The following is a 23,214-nucleotide window of genomic DNA, read 5'->3' on the forward strand; positions in this document are numbered from 1 at the left end:
CATCCACTGTCGACTGTCAATTAACAAGGACAGAGTGGACCTAATTGGGAACTAGTCCCTTAGGCTCTGCCCACTGTCAACAACACTGGTTACTAGGAGCCTGTCAGCTGTGAAGCCAACAGTGTCCTTGACAACCAGTGATGGGATGGGAAGGGGCAGTAGCAGCTGGTGCTCCATCAGTCGGGGGGCAGACAGACCTGACCACAGGTCCCCCGTTGCTCCAGCCCGCCACCCCACACTAACCTCCCCTGTCACTCCAGCCCTCCACCACACACCATTGACAACACCGCCCACCCCGGTCGCCCTCTCAGCTGCCAGGCCCCTCCCGTGAGCCCAGGTCGCAGCTGTTGCTTACCCCTTCATCTCTTCCGTGTCCCAGCTGTCGCTTCTCCTCTCAGCCAATTGGGTCTTTGGACTCCCGGCCAATGGGGCCTTAGGACTCCCAGCCAATGGGGTCTTAGGACTCCCGGCCAATGGCGTCTCAGGACCCGCTTCCCGATTGGCCATTGGCCATTGAGAAACAGGAAGACATTTGCTAATATAAATTATCTTGGCAAAGGAGAAGTACTCACTAACATGGATTTACACAGATTTGTGAATATGTGAGAGAAATAGGCCTTTTGTGTACATAGAAAAAGTCATAGATCTTTGAGTTCAGCTCATGATAAACAGGGGCAAACACAAAAGTGTTGCGTTTATAATTTTGCTCAGTGTTTATGTACAGTATATAGATATAAAATACAAGGGGTTACATCACAATAAGCATATCTTATATCAAAGAAAAATTGTCTTCTGTTGTGTATGTATATATATATATATATATATATATATATATATATATATATATATATACAACACAGGAGTTTCAAAGAGGTGTAACCACATATTAACCCATTCAAAGCAAACTCTTGTTTATAAAAAAGGGGGATTCTTAGTTTGCATATATTGCAATAAATGTTCCAGCTGCCCAACTGCATCAAAATGATCTCCCTCTGGTCAGTCTACTCTGTCTTGCAGATTGTCTTAGTTTGAGGGAGATTTTTAGGATGCATGTATTTCAATGAATGTTCCAGCTGTTCAACTGCATCAAAGTGATCCCTCTTTGGCCAGTCTACTCCACCTTGCAGATTATTAACCTTTTATTTGCTAATATAGTTTACTATTAAGAGAGTGGATATAGAGTGCCAATATGGGGCAAACAGACACAGCTGGAGATGGAATGAGCTAAAGATTTTGGCCACTTTCACACTGAGGCGCTGGCCACGTTGATGGCTTTTAACCACTGCTAGTGGCCAAAAAAGGGTTGAAATTGCCTGCAAAGCATTGTTGCTGAAGCGCTTTGCAGCGCTGGCCATTGATTTCAATGGCAGGGGCGGTTTAGGAGCAGTGTGTACACCTCACCGCCCCAAAGATGCTTCTTGTAGGACTTTTTTCCCGTCCTCCAAGCGCACCGCCCCAGTGGGAAAGCACTCAGGCTTTCACACTGGGGCTGCAGAAGAGGCAGTTTACTGTCGCTTTTCAGGCGCTATTTTTAGCACAAAAACTTCTGTATAACGTATCAGTGTGAAAGTGGCCTAAAACTGAGTTATGCATGCCCATAATGATAAAATACAGAAATTTTAGGAGATTCATGCAACCAGGTGTGTCCCTAAAACCTAAACAAAGTAAAGTAAAATACAAGGGGGTTACAGCACAGTGAGCATATCCTATATCAAAGAATATAGTAACTTCAAGCATCTTTGTCCTTTTTGATTACTAGCCTGCACTATGGAGATGTGTGTTCAGGTCTTTAATAGCTTCCATATATACAACTCATGAAATACTAAAGAAGTGTATACTAAAGAAGTGTAGCCATTTATTACCCATTTATAGCAAACTCTTATAAAAAGGGGGATTCTTTCACATGACAGAAGTACCTAATCTGATAATGGAAAAGGAACAGCCATGTGGATATAACCTCGTAGCTGGCAATAATTAATGCATACATAAACCGTTTTGCAAGTGCATTTAGCCTGTAGATATAAGACAAGGGGAAAATATATTTTGTGTAGCTCTTATATTTTGTAAGTATGACGTTGTATGCATGAACTGAGTTTTGATATTCAATTTCTTACATCCTTGAGTTAATCCATATGATAAATAAAACTAGGCCCCTACTATAATTATTCTGTAACCCCCCCTGATCAACTGATCCCGCTTTAAGAGCAAATCAATATTACATTTCATGTTCAAGAAAAAAGCATTGCTCTTTTACAGTGAGAAGTAATATCACTAAGAAGGCCCAGTAATCCCTCAAAGAATAAGACTTTATATATCCCTTTTATTTTGGGGTTAATAAGTCACAATCCCAATAAATCCTTTACTAATAGAAGATAGTTTCATTGTACAGTCTGACAAAATCAACATGGTAATGTAATGTATGAATTTTATTAAGCTGGGATAATCAACTGTGCCTGGGTTTGGTTTGTGGGCCGTAATAATAAAAATAATAATAATCATCATCATTAATTCTGCCATAACATATATTGAATGTGTAACTAATTTGTTTACTTTTACAATATTGGCTGTCTCAAAAACAGCAGCAGCAGCCTAATCTGAAAAATGTCAAAGACATTCAAAAAGGTTTGGCTGCGACAACTGATTTTTTAAAAATGTTATATCCCTTGATAATAAGCCTTAATTGAACGGTGGAAGTAGCAGCCATAACTTTTCTTTAATCTTTAGGAAAATGTACATTTAAAAAAATCTAAACCCTTTAAAAAAAAAGCCAAACCCCTCAAATTCACACCAATTGTACAGTGGCAAAAAAGTTTCATATTATAGTTTTTGACCATCTTTTTTAGAGTACCACACTGTATTATCTTAGTTTAATAAAATGTCAAAACGTAGTTCAAAAACACTTCAAAACCACAACGCCATATTCCCCAAATCCCCTCCTATACCTGTATCCTCAATTATTCCCAAAATATTTTAAATATAGACTTCAGTTTTGTATTAGTTAGAAAATATGCAGCGTTAGAGTCTCCTTCTATAGGCTAAGTCTACCATTTTATCGATAAATATTAAAAATCTGCTTTGACATATTTGAAATCCCAATTTCCATATACTTGGGTACCCAAAAAACTACCATATCTAGGTGTTATGCTGAGAGCTCCCTCCTCATGCACCTATGACACTAGTTTTCTACCTCTAATTAAGACAATTACCCAATGTTTAAAGAATATCAAACAATATGAACTGACTTGGTTGGGACGATCTGCAGCCTTCAAAATGTTAGTGCTCCCATAGATACTTTACTGTTTTAGAACTATACCGATTCACATACCCAATAGCTTTTTACAAAAAGTGAACTCTGTAATCAGGCGCTTCCTGTGGCAGGGTAAAAGGGCTAAGTTAGAATACTCTACTTTGATGAAACATAAACATATAGGGGGTATAAACTTCCCAGTACTGCAGCGCTATTATACCACAGCCAATTTTGGCTAACTGCACGCTTGGTTTGATAATCCTTCAGACCAACTTTGGGTGGAGATAGAAAGAGCCATGGTAAGAGGAAGAGACCTTCCCTCCTTGCTTCTGGCTACATTAACGGGTCTTCCAGTGAAAATCCCAGATGTCCCAGCAATCCATGCTTCTGTTCAAGCATGGAAATCATGCCACCATAACAGTCAACAGACCACCTTAAAACCTGGAATACTCACCCCTATAAATGTATTGGGATATCTTCTCCCTCATGTGCGTTCAGATAAATGGGTTGGGGGGGGGGGGGGTAGTTTATAAACGATATAGCCTTAGACAGGGAAGGGGTCAACTCATATCTCCTGTTTACAGATACGTCATATCTTGGGTCAACATTTCTTAAACTACATAGAACCTGATAAAAATTTGTAGAGAGAATTACATGCCCATCCATGCAAAAAAGGAGGTATTTCTAAATATTATTCACTCATGCAATACCAGGACCATTACACTAAATCAGCCTGTATGCTTTCCTGGGAAAAGGATCTTCATAAAGTCCATGAACTAGCTGCCTGGCAAAAAGCCTTATTTCTTATACCTTCCATCTCTAGATATGTGAATCATTGGGATAATGACTTAAAAATATTATATAGAAGTTATTTTACACCATACAAAATGTCTAGAATGTTCCCTGACTCTTCCCCAATGTGTTGGCGTCAGTGTGGAGATGTCGGCAACCTAATACATGTTCTATGGTAATGCAGAAGTCAGAGGAGCTTTAAAAAATGGAGTGTTCTCCCTGATAGCCAAAATTACAGGCTTCTTCATTTCTCCATCCCCAGACTTAGCATTACTGAATCTGTCAATAGAACAAGTCCCCGTCCAACTCAGAGTGGTAATAACTCACATACTGATTGCAGCAAGACTAAAGCATCATACACACGATCGGATTGTTGGCCAACAAAACCGCGGAATTTTGTCCGAAAGGGGTTGGGCCAAACTTGTCTTGCATACACAGGGCCACACAATTGTTGGCCAACAATTACGAACGTAGTGACATACTAAGTTGTTTTTCAGCTCATTAGCTCCACCCTTTGGTTTCCTTCTGCTGATTTCGTGTTAGTAGTAGTTTGATGAGCGTTGATTCGCACTTTTCATTTTGCACTTTTCAGTTTGCACTTTTCAATTAATCTCTGAACGGCCGTTCGTCAACCAGCCATGTTGCGGAATTGGAGGAGATAACGTGTTATTTATTATTGGCCTTGGAGTTATTGCTTTGACATCATTTTTTTGGTTGAGTAATGATTTGATTTGGTATATTTTCTATATTTTTGGATGCTTAGAATGCACTTTTTGGTTACGTTCTATTGGCAGACAGCATGTCTAATTTTCTTTGTTTTCTTTGTTTAATGCACAATAAAAACAATTGTGGAGAATAATACTTGGCTATGTGTTTTATTTCAAATGAAATTTTGGGAGTAGGCTGTTACATTTTAAAAAATACAATGTAAAATTAACAAGGGACACCAACATAGTTGTATCTTTGATCTTAAAAACTAAGGGATAATGGTGTTGTGGTAAGTTGCCCAAATAAAAAAAAAGCAGCAAAGCAGCTTCATTATTATCCCATTAAAGAAGAAGAGAATATGCGCTGCATTTCGAGACTTCATAATTTGCCATGTCACAAATGTTAATTTTCCATTACGAACGCTAGTTTACAAGACCGACCACTTCTGGCTCATCCTTGCTTCCGAGCATGCGTGTTTGTACTTTGAACTTTTGTCCGATGGACTTGTGTACACATGCTCGAAAAATCTGACAACACACATTTGTCCGTGGAAAATTTGAAAACCTGCTAGCCAACATTTGTTGGTGGAAAGTCAGACAACAATTGTCCGATGGAGCATACACGCGGTTGGATTTACCACCAACAGCCTGACATCAAACATTTCCCATCGGAAAATCAGATCGCGTGTACGAGGCTTTATAGTTACAGCCTACTGGAAACAAGACAAGGCCCCCAACATAACAGAAATAATACAAAGGGTTAAGGCTGCTCATCAATAAGAAAAAACCTTTGCAATCACGGCGGGGAAAATAGAAGCCCATGACATTCCATGGAATAGCTGGGCCGGAGCCTTCCCCTAAATTTAAATCTATACCTTAAAATGTAGACTGTAATATGCTAATTCAGTGACTTTAAGGAAAAAAGCAACCTCATTTATTCTAATTTTATTCTAATTTTGTGGTGATAGTTTAAATATTTTTCTTTCCTTTGCGTTTTTTTTATGATTTTGTGTTCTTCTGATTTAATGAATATTTGGTATCTTCACTTGCAATTTTATACCTAATGCACGGCTTCAGGAGAGTTCATTGTCAAATAGAAAGTGCTGTGCCCTCTTAAGCATTTGTGAATGGTTATAGTACCCTTTATGATAGTTGTGAGATTTGCTAATTTCTACGTTTTTTTTTTATTACAATCAAAGTTTATTGAAAGCGAGCTTAGAATACATTTGACTTATAACAAACGTTAATATAAGCAAATAACAATTAATGTCAGCGAACAAATTAACATTGCACAAATTGCTGAGGAAAATTAATTTATAAAGCATTAATTGTAGGTAGATTGATTAGTGGGCAGAAGGGGGGGTAGGTGAAGGGGAGGGGGAAAAAAAAGGAGGGGATAAGGGTGAAAAAAGAGCAGTATAATCAAATTAAGTTTGACATATTTGGTCTAGAATATACAGTTTTATAGATGAATGTAATATTTTGGGACATATAATAAATGAGAGCAGTATACAGGCTATATTGTTATATCTCTTATCTGCTAAAACCCAAGGTTTATTGGGTCGGCATGATTGCTGTTTTAAATTCATCTGATAGTGTGAACAGATACCAGGGTTGCCACATCTTGTTGAAGTTGGTATTATTTTCTTTTTTCATAGCTAAGATTTCTTCCATTTTATAGGTATATTGAACTTTGTCAAACCAATCCTTGACTCCTGGAGTGTAGGTGGACTTCCAATGTAAGTTTTAGCTGCATTTAATAGGTGCCTGGTGAGGGTCTTCTTGTACTTACTCAGTGTGTATAAGTTAATATGGATCAGGCAGGCTGCAGCATTTAAGTTTATTTTGGTCTCAGTGATGTATTTTATCCAAAATATAATTTTTCTCCAGTAGTCCTGGATCAGGGGACATGTCCACCAAATGTGCATAAATGATCTCTGTGCCACATCTCCAGTAGGTATCCGAGGTTGTAGGGAACCATCTCCTGGCCTTTTGCGGTGTCACATACCATTGGGTTAGTATTTTATAAGATATTTCCTGAGTCTTAGTGCTTAGTGAACACTTATGAGCTAGGATATGCGCTTTTTCCCATTGAGCTTCGCTAATTTTGGTTCCCAGGTCTAGTTCCCATCTTTCTTTATGATTGTTGCTTTCTATAAGAGTTGATTGGGTCAACCAGGTATATGCCAGGGAAGTGGTTTTAAGTACCAGGGATCTTTTGTAGCAAATATGTTCTAGAGGTGTCATGGGTAGGCAGTATGAAGCTCTATGTTTACTGTTCAGCAGGAAGTTTTTTAATTGCATGTAAAACCTCTGGCAAGGAAATGATTCCCCATATTCTTCTTGGAATGGTTCTAAAGTTCTTAGCTTGTTTCCAAGCAAGCAGTGAGATGCCAGGAACTTTGAGCTGTGTTTAGGTCTTGGGAGACTTCTTTGATTCAGCCCAGGGGTAAAACCCGGGTTGCCCGCAATCGGTGTTAGCGGGCCAGGTATTGAGGCTATTTTGTGTGTTAAAGCAATTTTGTGTAGAATGCCTATTGTGGTAGTGATCAGGGAGTGTTTCTTGTTTCTAAGTGATTTAGAGTGGGTTGTCCAGGGAAAATATAGTAGCTGTTGTTTGTTGTAAGAAAGTTCCAGTTGTACCCAGTCTTTATTGTCTCTGTGGCAATGCCAGTCTATCAGTCTGGTAATGTGGGTTACAATGTGGTATTTTTTAAAATCGGGAAGTCCTATGCCGCCTTTATTTTTGGGGGAGGTAAGTAGTCTGTAGTTTAATCTAGGCTTTTTTCCTGCCCATAGAAATCTTCTTTGTAGTTCTTTGGTAAAGAATGCATTGGGAACATGTATTGGTAAAGTGTTAAAGATATACAATAGCCTAGGAAGAATTGTCATTTTCAGTATGCAAGCTCTGCCAAACCAAGAGAATAATTTTGTGGTCCAATTTTTAAGGTCTTTTGTTATTGAGTTTAGTAAGGGTATGTAATTGGCTTCATATACAGAGTCAATGTTTATAGTGAGGTTAATCCCTAGATAATTGAGATTTTTTTGTACCCACTTGTAAGTGCAGTTCTTTTTTGTCATGTTCAGTTGGTTGGGGGACAGTGTAAGGTTGAGTGCTTCAGACTTGGTTTGATTGATTTTAAAATTAGAAATATATCCAAATGTCTTAAATATTTTGTGGAGGTTAGGAATGGAGATGTGTGGTTGTGAGTGAAAAAATAGGAGGTCGTCTGCATAGGCTGCTATTTTGTATTCTTTTTTATGTATTTGGAATTCATGAATGTCTGTGGTTAGATTTATGCTTCTGATAAGCAGCTCTAATGTAAGTATGAAGAGGAGTGGTGACAAAGGGCAACCTTGGCGGGTGCCGTTGTGTATGTTGATTTGTTCTGATAGGGTATTGTTTACTTTGATTTTAGCCTTGGGATGTTGGTATAAGGCTCCTATTCAATTTAGCATATTGTTTCCTAGGCCAATGTGTGAACAAGTGGAGAACATGTAGTCCCAGGAAACTCAAAGCCTTTTCTGCATCTGTAAAGAGCAGAAGGCCTTCGATTTTGGAGCTTCTGGCATAGTGAATTAAGTTTATTGCTTTGGTTGTATTATCTCTGGCTTCCCTACCAAGCATAAAGCCGACTTGCTCTGGGTCAATGATTTTTGATAAGAGGGGTTTCATCCGGTTTTGGGGAGAATTTTAGTAAGGATTTTTAGATCTACATTGAGTAGGGAAATAGGTCTAAAGTTGGCACAATCCGTGGGGTCTTTATCTGATTTTGGGACACCTGCGATATAAGCCATTAAGAGGGTGTCAGAGTTATGTTTATGCTTCGCTAGATTGTTATATACAGACATGAGGTGTTTAGAGAGTAGATGTATGAATGTTTTGTAATATTGGGATGTGAAACCATCTGGGCCAGGACTTTTTCCAGGTCTTCTACAATAGCTATGGGTTCTTCTAGATTATTTATATCATCTGGTTCGAAAATCGGTAATCTACTATTTTGCAGGAATTGTTTCTTCCTTTGAACCTGTGATATGAGAAGGTTTGTGTTGTGTTTTTATGTCATATAGGGTGGTATAGAACGTATGGAATATTTCCGCTATTTTTCGGGTTTATGTTCTAAAGTGCCTGTTTTGTTCCTTATGGCATGTATGTGTCCCCCTATGTTTTCATCTTTTAGAGCTCTAGCCAAGTATTTCCCACTCCATGTCTCCATGTTCATAGAAAATATTCTTTTGGAAAAAGAGTGCTCTTCTGGTTTTGAAGTCTAATATCTGTTTAAGGGCTTGTCTGCATTTTAAAAGTTCTTCCTCTAGTTTGATGGTAAGGGATTGTTTATGTTGACTTTCAAGACTGGCTATTTTGTTGGATAGAGTAGTGATTTCTTTTTCTCTTTCCTTTTTTCTTCCAGCTCTCAATTTTATAAATTTGCCTCTGATTACACTCTTGTGGGCTTCCCAGTTGTTTAGGGGGTTGGTATCTGATTCTAGGTTGGTTTCAAAGTATTTTTTAATGGATTCATGTATATCATCTTGTATGGTATAATCAGTTAGTAGGGCCGAGTTGAGTTTCCAATTGAAAGTAGTAGGTTTGGGAGAATTTAATTTAAGAGTGATGGCTATAGAGGCGTGATCTGATATGGATGTTATTCCAATTTCTGCTCTAGTTAAGTTGATCAAGTTTCTTTGGGAGATGAAGATTAGGTCAATTCTGGAATATCTTTTGCGTGGGGGGGTAAGAAGGTATAGTCCTTGTCAGAGGCATGTGTTGATCTCCAAGAATCTACTAAAGATAGGGATTGTAGTGAGTTCTTAATACGCTTCAGTATCTTGTATGTGACATACAAGATACTGAAGCGTATTAAGAACTCACTACATGTATTTTGCCTGAAGATGGTTCAGGGGAATATTAAAGTCACCTCCTAGAATAATGCATCATTCTGCGAACCATTTAAGTTCATCTATTATTTTGTGACGGAATGTAATGTGTGCTTTGTTTGGAAAATACACATTAGCTAAAGTAACAGGTGTCCCATCCCATGTGCCTTTAAGGAAAATATAGCGACCTTCTGGGTTCGACAAGCTGTTTCATAGGTGCAAAGGGAGAACGTTTGCTAAGCAATATAGTGACTCCCTTAGTTTTAGCAATAGGATTTGCAGCATGATAAGCTTTTGTGAAGTGGCTGTCTGTGAGTTTGGGAATATTATTATTCTTAAAGTGTGTTTCTTGGAGGTAAACTATTGCAGGATTAGCTTTTTTTAGTTCCTTCAAGACCTTTTCCCTTTTTTCAGGGATATTGAGACCATTTATATTGTGTGATATAATGCTCGGGGATTTCCCTAAGAGAGAGTAGGCCATGTCAGTAGTACAAAAAAAAAAAGGGAGGGGGGTAAGAGATAAGGGATTAGGGGTAGGAAAAGATGAGTCTATAGGTTGCTACAGGGGAGAGTTTGGCTCGTTAGAACCGTATGTGAGTTTTGCTCAGTATTACACCTCTGAGGTTGAGCAGGCTGGTGTTTTTATTGTGGATCACCAGTTGTTACTCTGGGGGGTGAGTGGGAGGTGCGATGGTGGACGTTTATAAAGGTGGTAATATGTGACAATAGTCTTATCTGGGTTCTCGAGTGTCGGGGAGCGCCGGGATTTTATGTATGTAATATTTAAGTTTGTGTTCTTTTGAGTTTGAACATTAATTCTTGAAACTGTAGTAGTGATAAATACACAACCAAGGTAATTGAAACTTAAATAACTTTGCTTTAGAAAAAAATACAACAATATGGTTACTGATATAAATTCCTGCATCTCATTGAGCCCTGAGGGGATTCACCTCCAGCTCCCTCCTTGTCCAGGATTCGTCATTCCCAGGTCTCAATGATATGCAGCCTAATGTGTATCTACCAAGTGTGAGTGCAGCTGATAGAGTGTAAAACATTACTAGGGTACAACAATACAGTTATCTTTACTAGTTCTAAACCAGTTTCTGTTTTTATAATTTTTCAGAGTGGTCAGCATCCAGTTCTCATTTCCCCCTGAAGCCTGCCCTTATAAAAAAAAAACTCCTTGAGGATGTGTCCGGGCACAAGACATCTGTGTTTGGATGTGACCCAAAAAGAAAAAAAAAACTTTGAATGAGGTTCTATGGTACACCCCTTGTATTAAGAACTTTAGGAGCAGACCATATAATCCGGAATAGCGTGTCTTTATCTGTAGAGGTGGAAAACAGATATGTCATCCATCTCTATTCTGTGTCTTTCATGGTTCTTTAGCCCTGTCTTGGAGCTGTATTAGAGTAAGGTTTGTGGTATATAGAGGTTGGTGCCCCTTATCTTACCTCAAGACCACGGTATTCAGTCTGGAAGTCCTTTAGGTAGAGATGTGGGGAGGATCCTCTGTCATTGTTGATGTAGAAGATCTAGGATATAACTGTATCATTCATTAGTCATATATAAACAGAGTACACATAAAATTGACCGGTGTGTTTAATCCCTGTTCAGTGAGAGTATCATAAGCTTTAAGGATAGAGGTGAAATCTAATGGTATATCAGGTATTGTCTCTCTATCTAATCAATGTTAATCTGGATGTTTATCCGATCCTTACACTCTGGTCTTGTAAGAGGAAACTTATTACACAGTCATTGGAAATAATATTCCAAGCAAACGTAGGACTCAGATCTCCTTGTTACGTAAATCCCTATACCGGTGAGGGCGTGAGGTCCCTGGTAGTAAGATTGCTGGACATATGGTTCCGACTTGTGAAAGTGTGTTGTTATCTGGTATGCTCTGTGGAGAGTTGGTTAGCTGGGCATGCTGTGATAGGAGATGAAAATTGGGGTTAAAGGTATTCAGTCTTCACATTTTTCACTGCATGGGTTCTTACTCTGTATACTGTATTCTGGAGAAGTTTTATGTACTTTCATCCAAGCATGATAAAAGCAATATTCAGTTGGGTACCACATCATACATCATAGCAAAAGCCCGCACACCCAATCAGCACCCTGCCATCCATAGCACGTGGCTCCAGGCACGGGGCTGGCTTGGCGGGTGGTTGGGGAATTTTCCTTCTTTGTGCCCACTGCAATGCAAAAAGGTTACTTGCTGCATTTCTTGATAGTGGTTAGATCCACCCAACTGTAAGAAAAGCTTAAGAAAGAAAACCTAATGGGAAAAGGTGACATTGGTTTGACACATTTTTTTTTTTCTTTAAAAAATGCAAAGTTCCCCTTTTGTGTTCAGCCCATGACTTCACAGTTACAGTATGTGCAAGAATGAGTGCTCCAAAGCAAACCCTGTTTTTTACCTTCATTTGCCATACCTGCTATTGCATGTTTTTAATATGGTGTTTGGCTCCAGCACACTGGAGACATGGCTGCAGGAGGAAAACAAACATGCATAGACTGCCTGCACTCACATAAGCAACTTTGATTTGCCACTAGCACAGGTAAATATGCTCTTTATGTGCTGCACATCACTAGATACCTTTGTGGTACAGTTGTGTGCACTAAAGCACACCCCCTTTGCCATATCTGCTTTTGAATTTACGCAATCCCCTTTAAGAAGACAAGGTGTGCAAATGTCTAAACATGAGAGGCAGACATTCTGCACATTGGGGCATTTTTATAAATAGCATTTAGTATTTAGGAATTGATTTATGTATTTATTTTTTAAATGTATTAATGTAAGCCATAATTGAAGTAAACATGGGCAAGGACAGCAATGTAACCTGGGAGCTACATAAAAAAAACAAAAATCAAAGTCCTAGGCCTAAACATCACCTTGCTACTATACTAGGGTGACCAGACATCCCCGGTTTCCGGGGACAGTCCCCAGACTGAGGACACTGTCCCTGAACCAAGTCTGTTCCTGGTTTGTCCCCAGATTCAGGGGCAGTGCCAGATAGGAGCTTGGGTGTGCTCAAGCACCCTCACAAATTCTTTAAGCACCCCCACAAAGTACCTCCAAAATTCACATTCCAGTTCTTATATGTGTCACGGTGTTTTTTTTAATTTTATTCTACCAGTAAATCCTGTACTGTTGCCAGAAAACTGGGGACTCTTTTTCCTGTGGAGAAATACAGCAGCTCCTGCCGCATAAGCCGATGATCTTTAGCTAGACCCAGCAGGTAGATTTCAAAAGCTGATTGATATTCAACATCTTTGCTGCCTTCTCAGCCAATAGGAAAGTGCTGAACACGCCCCCTTCTCCAGCCCACCATCTTTGAGTTCTGAGATGCACAGAGGAGAGGACATGTTGGCAGCTAGATTGGAGGGAGAGGAGAGAGCACAGCTCAGCCCAGCCTGCCACGCTAGCTACAGGGGATGGAATAGAACAGAGAGATTCTCCAGCTCCCGGCTGCAGTGAGTGAGTTTTCCCTACACTTGGTCTAAACAGAGAGAGGAACAGCTTCTGTCAGCATGAAGAGCACATGCTCATTTCTGTAGTGTGGCAAAGTGGAAGTTAACAGCTCCAGAGAACAAGACCATCTAGGCTGTATTCTGACACCAACAAGGCTTTTGGTAAAGCTCCTCTGTGGGGCAGACAGAGCACACACATCCTGCATTACTTTCTACCAGCACAAGGCTCATGGCACTTACAGAGACTCTGACAGGGAGAAAAGAATGCTGAATCTCTGTGTGTTATGTCTGTCTATCCATCCATCCATCTGCTTCCCTTATCTTTGACATAAGCATTGCTGGTGTCACAATACAAGATACATAGATTGTAAAAAGGATTTTGCCCTCTGGTGTTATTCTAACGGTGTTTCCCCCTCTTTAGAAACAAAACAGGTGTCTGAGCCCTTTCTGTGTAATTGCAGTTGAAATTCCTCCACCCAGGCAGCCCAGGTGCAATGTACAGCGTGTCATTGGCATGAATGATTGTATGCTGCTGTATTCTACAATGGTCCCATCATAAACATAAATACAGCAGCATACAACCATTCATGTCAATGACAGGCTGTACGCTGCACCCGGGATGCCTGGATGGAGGAAATTCAACTGCAATTACAAAGAATGGGCTCAGCCATCTGTGTGCAAGAGACACACATCTCAATAAAAGTAATGTGAACTTTCCCTCTGTACTATCTCTCCCTCCTCATGTCATGCAATCTATTCAAGAGAATCCATCCATTTATAGACATATGCACACTGAAATATTTTGTTTTGGAATTTTGTTTTCGTCCGAAAAATACATTTATTTAGTTACTCCTGAAATTCATTTTTATTTATTTTGTTTAGTTAAAAAATGCATTTGTCCGAAAATCTGAAATAATTAAGGTTGAATCTGTCATTGAAGGCTTATGGTGTCTGTCGAATGTTCTAAGAAGATTCGACGGAGCAGTTAAACTGTACGACGCTGCAATCGTACATTTCCGGTTGAATGTTCTGCCTACAAGCTATAGTAGAATTCTAATGTTGTATGACACTAGTAATAATTATATTTATTAATTATTATTACTAGTCAACCAACATTAGAATTCTTCTATAGCCTATGGGTGGAGCATTTGACCATAAATGTCTGCTCGCGGCGACTGCTTCGTCGAATCTTCATGTCAAATCTTTTCTTTCTATGTCGAATAATCTTGGACTAATAGAGCTAAGGTTAGGCACATTCGACCACAGGTTCGATGGACACAGATCGCTCTTGTCAGCATCATGTCGAATCTCCTATCTATATCGAACTGTTGTCAAAACGAAAATAAAGCATTTGTTTATGTCGGATCTTTCAGTTTTCGTATTCTGCACGTTCGTTATTGTTTGTTAAAACGATAACGAAAATACCCAAAATTCGGACGAAAATGCATTCGGACGAAAACGAATGCACATGTCTATCAGCCAATTCGCAACTGTGCACTCCATGAAGCACACTCCTGAACTCTGCACTAAGGATGAGCCGAACATCCCCCAGTTCGGTTCGCACCAAAACTTGCGAACAGGCAAAAAATTCACACGAACACCCTTAAAGTCTATGGGACATGAACATGAAAAACTCATTTTAAAGGCTTATATGCAAGTTATTGTCATAAAAAGTGTTTGGTGACCCAGGTCCTGCCCCAGGGGACATGTATCAATGCAAAAAAAAGTTTTAAAAGCGGCCGTTTTTTCGGGAGCAGTGATTTTAATAATGCCTAAAGTGAAACAATAAAAATGAAATATTCCTTTAAATATCGTGCCTGGGGGTGTCTATAGTATGCCTGTAAAGTGGCACAGTTTTCCTGTGTTTAGAACAGTACCACAGCAAAATGATATTTCTAAGGGAAAAAAAGTCATTTAAAACTGATTGCTGCTGTAATGAATTGTCGAGGCTCCGGCCGAGTGATGCTTCTTCTCGGTGACAGCTGTTATATAGCTGAGGGTGGGGCCACCCAGTGACATAAACGGGTGACCTCGCCCCCCTCTGACACCACGTGACATCAGAGGAACCGAGGGGCCCAGCCCTCAGCTATATAACAGCTGTCATTGAGAAGAAGCGTCACTTGGGGGAACCTCCCATGGAGGAGGAGCTGTTGCGGCTTTTTTTTTCTTTTTTCGACTCGTCGGGCAGCGTGAGATGGATCTACATCGCGGGACATTTTTTGTTCCAAAGTATCTCCTGTCTTTTTTACTATTTTTGGCATTTTTTTGCGAAATGGTAGGGGTACAATGTATCCGTTACCAATTCACATGGGGGGGGAGGCTGGGATCTGGGGGTCCCCTTGTTAAAGGGGGCTTCCAGATTCTGATAAGCCCCCCGCCCACAGACCCCCACAACCACGGGGCAAGGGTTGTGGGGATGAGGCCCTTTTCCCCATCAACATGGGAACAAGGTGCTTTGGGGACCCCAAAGCATCCTCCCTATGTTGAGGGCATGTGGCCTGGTACAGTTCAGGAGGGGGGCTCTCTTGTCCCCCCCTTTTCCTGCGGCTTGCCAGGTTGCGTGCTTGGATAAGGGTCTGGTATGGATTTTGGGGGGAACCCTACATCATTTTTTTTTTATTTTGGCACAGGATTCTCTTTAAAATCCATACCAGACCTGAAGGGTCTGGTATGGATTTTGGGGGGACCCCTACGCCATTTTTTTAAATTTGGCGCAGGGTTCCCCTTAATATCCATACCAGACCTGAAGGGCCTGGTATGAATTTTGGGGTGACCCCATGCATTTTTTAAAAATTTTTGGTTCGGGGTTTCCCCTAATATTGATACCAGACCCAAAGGGCCTGGTAATGGACTGGGGGGGGACCCATGCCGTTTTTGTTTTTAAAAAATCACAAAAGCAATAAGCGAATCTTGTTATCATATCCCATAAAATTCGAAGAAGTATCTTTTTTTAATCTCATAGATAAAATGTGAGAAATACCGTATATATCATACACAGGGCCGAAACTGGGGGGGGGGGGGGCAGGGGAGAACGTGCCTCAGGCGCTGCATTGAGAGGGGGACTACCAGTCTAGGGTTCATGGATGTGCTAAAGCACTCCCACAAATTCTGCTAACACCTCAATCAGCATCCACTATGTCAGGGTCTGAATTAAAGTTTTCCTCAAATCCTAGCTTAAAAATTAGCAGCTGGTTAGTCAGGGATTTAATGGTGCAGTGGGCCTGCAGAGGGATCATACAGCCGCATTTTTCCGACACTCATTCTGAAGTTCCGGCACCCCAGTCAGTCCCTTGCTGTTGGGGAGAAGGTACATTCTTCCACTGGATAAGGTACGGGTTATCTAACTCCTGCTGCTCAAGCTCTGCTTTATCTCAACCAAATGATTGCTAAATGGTAATCCCTCTCCATCATGGAGCTCTCTCCACTGCCATCAACTCGCTTTCCCTCCTGCTGGACCACGGCACCTTTCTTTGTGAGTTACTTTGACTTCTAGCCCGGTTACCCCTTCCTTTTTTTCTCCCTCTGCCTACACTTCAGTGTGCAGTAAGTCCGATGCTTTCACACAATACGATCGGATCCTCCTCCCCTCTCCACTGATTACTTTATGTCCTTTTCTTCTGCTATCTGCACTCCCCTCCATAAATCTACACCACAAAGATCGCTGCAGCCTCCCATCTCTACACTAGTACACACTCATCTGTCTTGCACCCTTTCCAGCCCAGCTCACTTTTTATCTCTGCCAATTGTCCTGTAGATTAGCACGTTTTCTGCAACTCTTTTTTTACCTACAAAATTCCAATGGTCATGGGACTTTGAATGAGGCAGGACACTATAGAAATACATGAGTACATGAGGTTGTACTTTTATTAATTTTTTTCCATATGGTAAACATTTCATAATCATAGAAATTCATAATGGCAATTTCCAAGTGTGATAAAGGCATGTAATAAAATTAGAGAGCTAATATATACAAAACATAATGGAATACATTCATATTGTTCTGACACATAGTGGTACAATATAACAAATATATTTTTTTATTTTATGTATGTACCACTATGTATCAGAACAATAGGAATGTCTGGATCACTACCTGGAGGTGGCCCAATATGCATTTGAGGTACCAGCCTATCCTGTTGCAAGTGATATATCTGAGAGGGTCTTTACTACAGCTAGGGGTTTGTGTGTGGTGCTTTATGAACAAATTGGTGTCAAGGCTGAAGCATTGGTTGGAGCTGGCCCTTTAAAAACTAACCTTCCTTGTTGCATGTGTTATGTCAGAGCAGGTATTCACTAAACAGGGGTGAATTTGTGACCGAAAAACTGAATTTTAATAACATGGGGTTAGTGTGTTTTTCAATTATAGGGGGAGTTTTTAAAGGATGCAGTGAGGTGTTGGGACAGAAATTGCAGTTCTTGCACAGACTAAGCAACATCAAAAGACCGATGCAGTCTTTTAAACCCAAAGCTAAAAGTAAAATTTTAAATTATAAATATGAATACAGTTATGTAAATAAAATAAAACAAATTACAAAGTAGAGATAAAAATTAGGGTGTATCTTTTCAGAGGCAACAGTCAGAAAAATTGTATAGACTTTCTTCACAGTATGTAAGTCCACAATTTAAGAGGGAGAACCCAAGTAGGATTAATCAAGAAATTAAAATTATAGTGTATTATTTAAAAAAAAGGCAAACTACTTTTTCAGTCCATGCACATAATAGTATCTATTTATAAATACATTTGCTGTGCAAATGCCTCAGCATTTGCACAGCCATTGAAAATAATCCCCATTATGTGTCTAGAATATGTATTTCCTATGATCGTGAACACTATCTAGTGGCTATTATATTACTACGCTATGGCCACTAGATTGAGCTCACAATAATAGAAATACACATATTAGGCACATTATGGGGATCATTTGCAACATTTGCCTGAGCATTTTCTCAGCATTTTTTTTTTATACATAGACCCCTATGGGAGGTGTTTTAAAAAGTCTTTGTAGTTCCCCAATGAAACACCAAGCAGGTTTAAAATCAAGAACATTATTCAGAGAAAAAAAAAGGAGATACACAATTCCTTCATGTGGAACCCCTATTTACCCAAATACAATAAAACACAGACATGGGCCAAACTACCTTCGGGGGTCATGGGCAGAATAAACCTAATTAAAATGATACTGCTACCAAAAATCCTATATATTCTATGACATTTCCCAGTATATCTATCATTGAAATTTTTAAAACCATATACTTTATATATTCTATACTAAACACCTTTGCGTATGGCAGCAGCAGACATAAACTGCCACGGCAAACCTTAAAAAACCCAGTGACCCTGGGAGGAGTAGCCTTGCCTGACTTTAATAGATACTACCTAGCTCAGCTTTCAATTTTTACTACTTTGACAAATTAGATATGGTACGATATCAAACCCTAGTCTGCAAGCTGACTACCAACCCTGCCTCTATGTCCTTGTGAACTTTCCTGCGAGGGTTATTAGGCTCGGCTGCACCTCATGATCGGACGAGCTTGACTCACCATCAACACATCCTTGGAACTGGCTATGACCAAACTGAGTGCTCCCACATTCCACTCCCACATGCCTTTCAGGTTTAACAACCATCTACTCAAGCTTCTCTCCCTACAGAACTTAACCTTTTGGTCCCCCAGACAGAACATCTATCTACATTATGTTTAATTGCTATTGAAAAGAATCCCCCCCCAATTTAAAATAATCACATGAAGTCGATCACAGTTGTTTTATCCAGCTGTATTAGCTGTATTTACTCAGTGCAACTTATAACATACAAGTGAAAGATATAACACGCCAGAAAAAAAATATTCAAAAATAGAGTTGAAAAAAGGATCTTCCCATTTTGTTGAACTACCTTTTGCTTTAACTACAGCCTTTAGTCTGTTGGGATATCTCTCTAATAACTGTGCACATCTAGAGTTTGCAATATTTGCCCATTCTTCTTTGCAGAATTTGATGGTGGCCATTTGTGGATTGCTGTCTTCAACTAATTTCACAGATTTTCAATGAGGAATTCCCCTATACTCCAATCCTCGTTGGTGTATATAAATTCTACTATCCCCTACAAAAAGTCAATATATACCCAGAGGCTGTCCTTCTAAGTATAATAAAATCTGGGATTGATGGTTGGAACACTCTGCCACCAGTCAGGTGACATGTGCTCACCCAAGGTATGGATTCTAAGCACCAGACAGTTTTCACCAGCACTCCTGGTGTTTTGCTGAATGCTGGTACCAGCTTATGCCCCACCAAGGTGTGAGTGGGGACAGGATGTGAGACTATGGAGACTGTATACCAGGGAGTGATCAGAGAATAAGCCGGTTCAAGCAAAGGTTGGCAATGGGAAGGTAGCAGAAGGGTTATCAGGACACTTGGCAAGACTGTAGCAGAGTGGTCAGGACAAGTTGGGTCAGCAGAAGACAAGCAAGGCAGCACATGAGAGGTTAGATTCAAATGGAGGTCATGGGCAAACAGCAGGCACAAGCATAGTTAGGTCAATCCAGGTCAGCAACGAAACAAGCAATCAGTAGTATAACATTTTCCACAAATCAGGGTTGCTGGCAAAAAGATACAGCACCAGCAACAGGGTCAGAGGAAATGCCCAATGTCATTTCGGGGTGCTCTGGAACTTCTAGCAGGATATTCTACAAGCATTGTTGGAAGTACTGGTAGGGTTTCTGGTGAAACTGGAAGTACTATAACACAGTATTTGTGGACTTTCACTAGGCTTTTGAAGAGACACACCTGACTTCTTTTAATTAAAAAAAAAATCAACAGTGTAGTGTAGTCATTTCACAGTCTGCAAAATATTGTTGTAACTGCATACACAGTCAACTTTTACTAGGCTGAATTTAAAAAAGAGTGTCACAAGGTAGTTAAAAAAATAAAATAAAAAACAAACGGTAGAGCATAATTATTTTGCAGTAAAAGACAACAAATGATTGTAGTGACTCCATGTGCAGTTTTTAAAGTGGTTCTAAAGTTAAAATGTTTTTTTTACTTTAATGAACTACCTGCATTAGGGTAAAAAAAACTTCCACTACCTGTTCCCTCCACCAAATACTTAACTGACTCCTCTTTCGATCCAGCTCTGTGCCTGTCTGCAGCAGCGCTGGTCTTTCTTTCTGCTCTCACAGGACAGACTGAGAGCAGCGGGAGCCATTGGCTCCTGCTTCTGTCAGTCTATTCCTGTGAGGAGGGACTGGGGGACATGGTTGAGCCACGCTGCATCTAGGGAAGCAGACAGCCTGGCTCGGGAGAGCAACCACATGGGTGTCCCATAGCACAAGGTTTGCTATAGGGGCACTCAGAGAAAAGCAGAAGTGAACAGCGCTGGTGGGGGAACCCCAGAAATGGAGGTAAGAGGGGTAAAGGTCTGTTCTGTGCAATATCCTTACACAGAGCATGTAAGCATAAACCTCTTATCTTATTTTAGGAATAAAACCTTTAGTATCACTTGAATCAGTTTTACTAGGCTACATTTGGAACAGGGAGACAACAGGCAGCTATTAATTGAAAAATACACACTATAGTGCATTTCACTGAAAAAAACAAAAACAAAATATTGTTGTGACTCCACGCACAAGCATTTTACTGAGCCACATTTTAAAAGGTAAAGACAAAAGCCAGCTTTTAATCAATTAAAAAGTCAACAATAGTGTATAATTGCCAGTAAAATATTTTAGCGACTCTAATCACAGCTTTTAATAGCAAAAAAAATAAACATTATAGTATTATTTCACAAAAAACCCCAAAAAACAGCAAACAGCAACATATTGTAGTGACACCATGCACGCCATTTAAGAACTTTTTTCATAAAATTTAGGAACTTTTACTACGCTACATTTTCTGGCTGAGAGACCAACCAGGTTTTAATCAAGATGATAGTTTATTTATCATAAAAAGCCAGTATCAGACATAATTCATGCTATGTAAGAAGCTTTAGTAGGCTGAATTTAGAAAGGGATAGATCAGGTAGGATTTATCCTGAAATAAAAATTAGAGTGTACAGTGCAAGCAATGCCAGTGGTTCAGCCTGGATGTTTAATAGTCAATGGGGTCCATATGGTTTATACTGCTTTCCCCCAACTAGCTACAAGTGGAGAATCTCTGTTTCTCCCTTTAGGCCTGCCTAATATTATGACTACAGGTGATTTTCTAACTTTATTAGCAATTATCACATTAAAGCCTGGTACACACTAGTAGGGCTGAACAAAAAAACTGACAGCTCAGGAGGAGCCACTGTACTAGCTTTCAATTGTTGGTACAGTGATCTCCCCTGCTGTGCTATTGTGTTCTGACAGGGGGATAGTACCAGAACACTTGGCAGACCTTTTTTGGTCATGCTCCATTGACAGAATGGCTGGCTTCTGTCAGACCGTCTGCAGTACACACGGGCCAAATGTCGGCTGGTCTCTATTGAACCGGCCGATGCTGCCTAACATTTGCAGTCTGTGGTTTGATACTGGTTTGTACTAGGCTTAAGAGGTTTGAGGATTTTGTGCTTTGGTGCACTTAACCATGGCAAATTTGGTGTATTCAATTGTACAGCACAACTCTAAGAACCCTGACTTTTATAGGCTGAAACATAAAAAAAACCAAAACATAACCACAGTTCAGAAATTAGGCAGTGCGTGGTTGGAAATTGGTTGATATAGATTCAAATAGCCATATTGGTTTACCATTTTCCTAAACCACAAAAAACATAAGTTCGACCTGAACCCAAAACTCATCCCTATTATCAAGTATAATGAGTTAATGCATCAAGCAAAGCACAATGCAGAAGATTTTAAACCTAGCTGTGATTTCAAATGATAGAGAAATGTTACTATATACTTGTCCACACACACGCAATAAATTATAAACAAGTTTTAAAAAATTATCAAACCAATATAATACTCCCACTGAATACGATCAAACCACAGACTGTAAACATATCTCTGAATTACACTTATCTTAGTGGTAGAAATTTGAAAACACAATGGTAATTCACCAAAAATATCCAACCTATCCAAATCATCTTTTCATCTGACTGTAGTTATATAGTAATTTATTTCCAGTACATTATGCATTTATTATCCATAACTGTCAAATTGCTGTTATCTACTTTGGTGTTGCCAATAAAGTATGTGTGTCTTAAAGTGAATCTCGCTTGGCCTAAAAAATGTCTAAGTTAATGGCAATGCTGGACCAAGTATTTGTGCTAATTTTTAAATTGAATATTGGGGACAATTTACTAAAACTTGAGAGTGCAAAATCTAGTGCAGCTATGCATGGTAGCCAATATGCTTCTAACTTCAGCTTGTACAATTAAGCTATAATAACAAAAACCTGGAAGCTGATTGGTTTCAATACAGTGCTGCACCAGATTTTGCAAATCAACCCCATTGTGTACTTGTATAGTTCTTTGGATCTTAGGAACAGGTTGTGCATAAAGCCTTAATTTTTTTTCCAGATTTAGATTAAGATTGGTCCTTGTACTAACCCCCATTCTTGTCTGTGGAATTACAGCTGGACTTTCACCGTTGAATGGTGGTAGCAAATAACATGATTGCAAAAATGTGCAGGGAGGACATTTACCTGCTTATATGTGTCTATCCCTCCACAGCTAGATCAGCGAAGAATCAATCCCTGGCTGCCAAAATTCCTGCAAAATGTAAGTCATCAGTGAAAGAGTGACATGTTGCTTATCCATCTGGTATTTCACTTCCTTGCAGTGTCCTCCAGAGTGATCCTGCCACTGGTAAGTTTTGGAAAGTGTGATATAGGCCTCAGTGTGTGCTTGTGTTTGTGAGATGGGGGTGGGGGGGCTCAGTCTTGGCTTATAAAATTTGAGGCCCTCTGAAGGCCTGGGCCAAATGGATCTACAAGGACACAGGGATTGAAGACTAAAGCCTGGTACACACGATCAGATTTTCAGACGGGAAATGTGTGATGACAGGCTGTTGGCGGAAAATCTGACCATTTGTACGCTCTATCGGATGTCGGATTTTCCGCAGACAAATGTTGGATAGCAGGTTTTAAAATTTTTCATGGACAAATGTCTGTTGTCGGATTTTCTGAGCGTGTGTACACAAGTC

This window comes from Aquarana catesbeiana, linkage group LG04 (genome assembly GCF_042186555.1).
Source record: "Aquarana catesbeiana isolate 2022-GZ linkage group LG04, ASM4218655v1, whole genome shotgun sequence".
Classification (NCBI taxonomy): domain Eukaryota; kingdom Metazoa; phylum Chordata; class Amphibia; order Anura; family Ranidae; genus Aquarana; species Aquarana catesbeiana.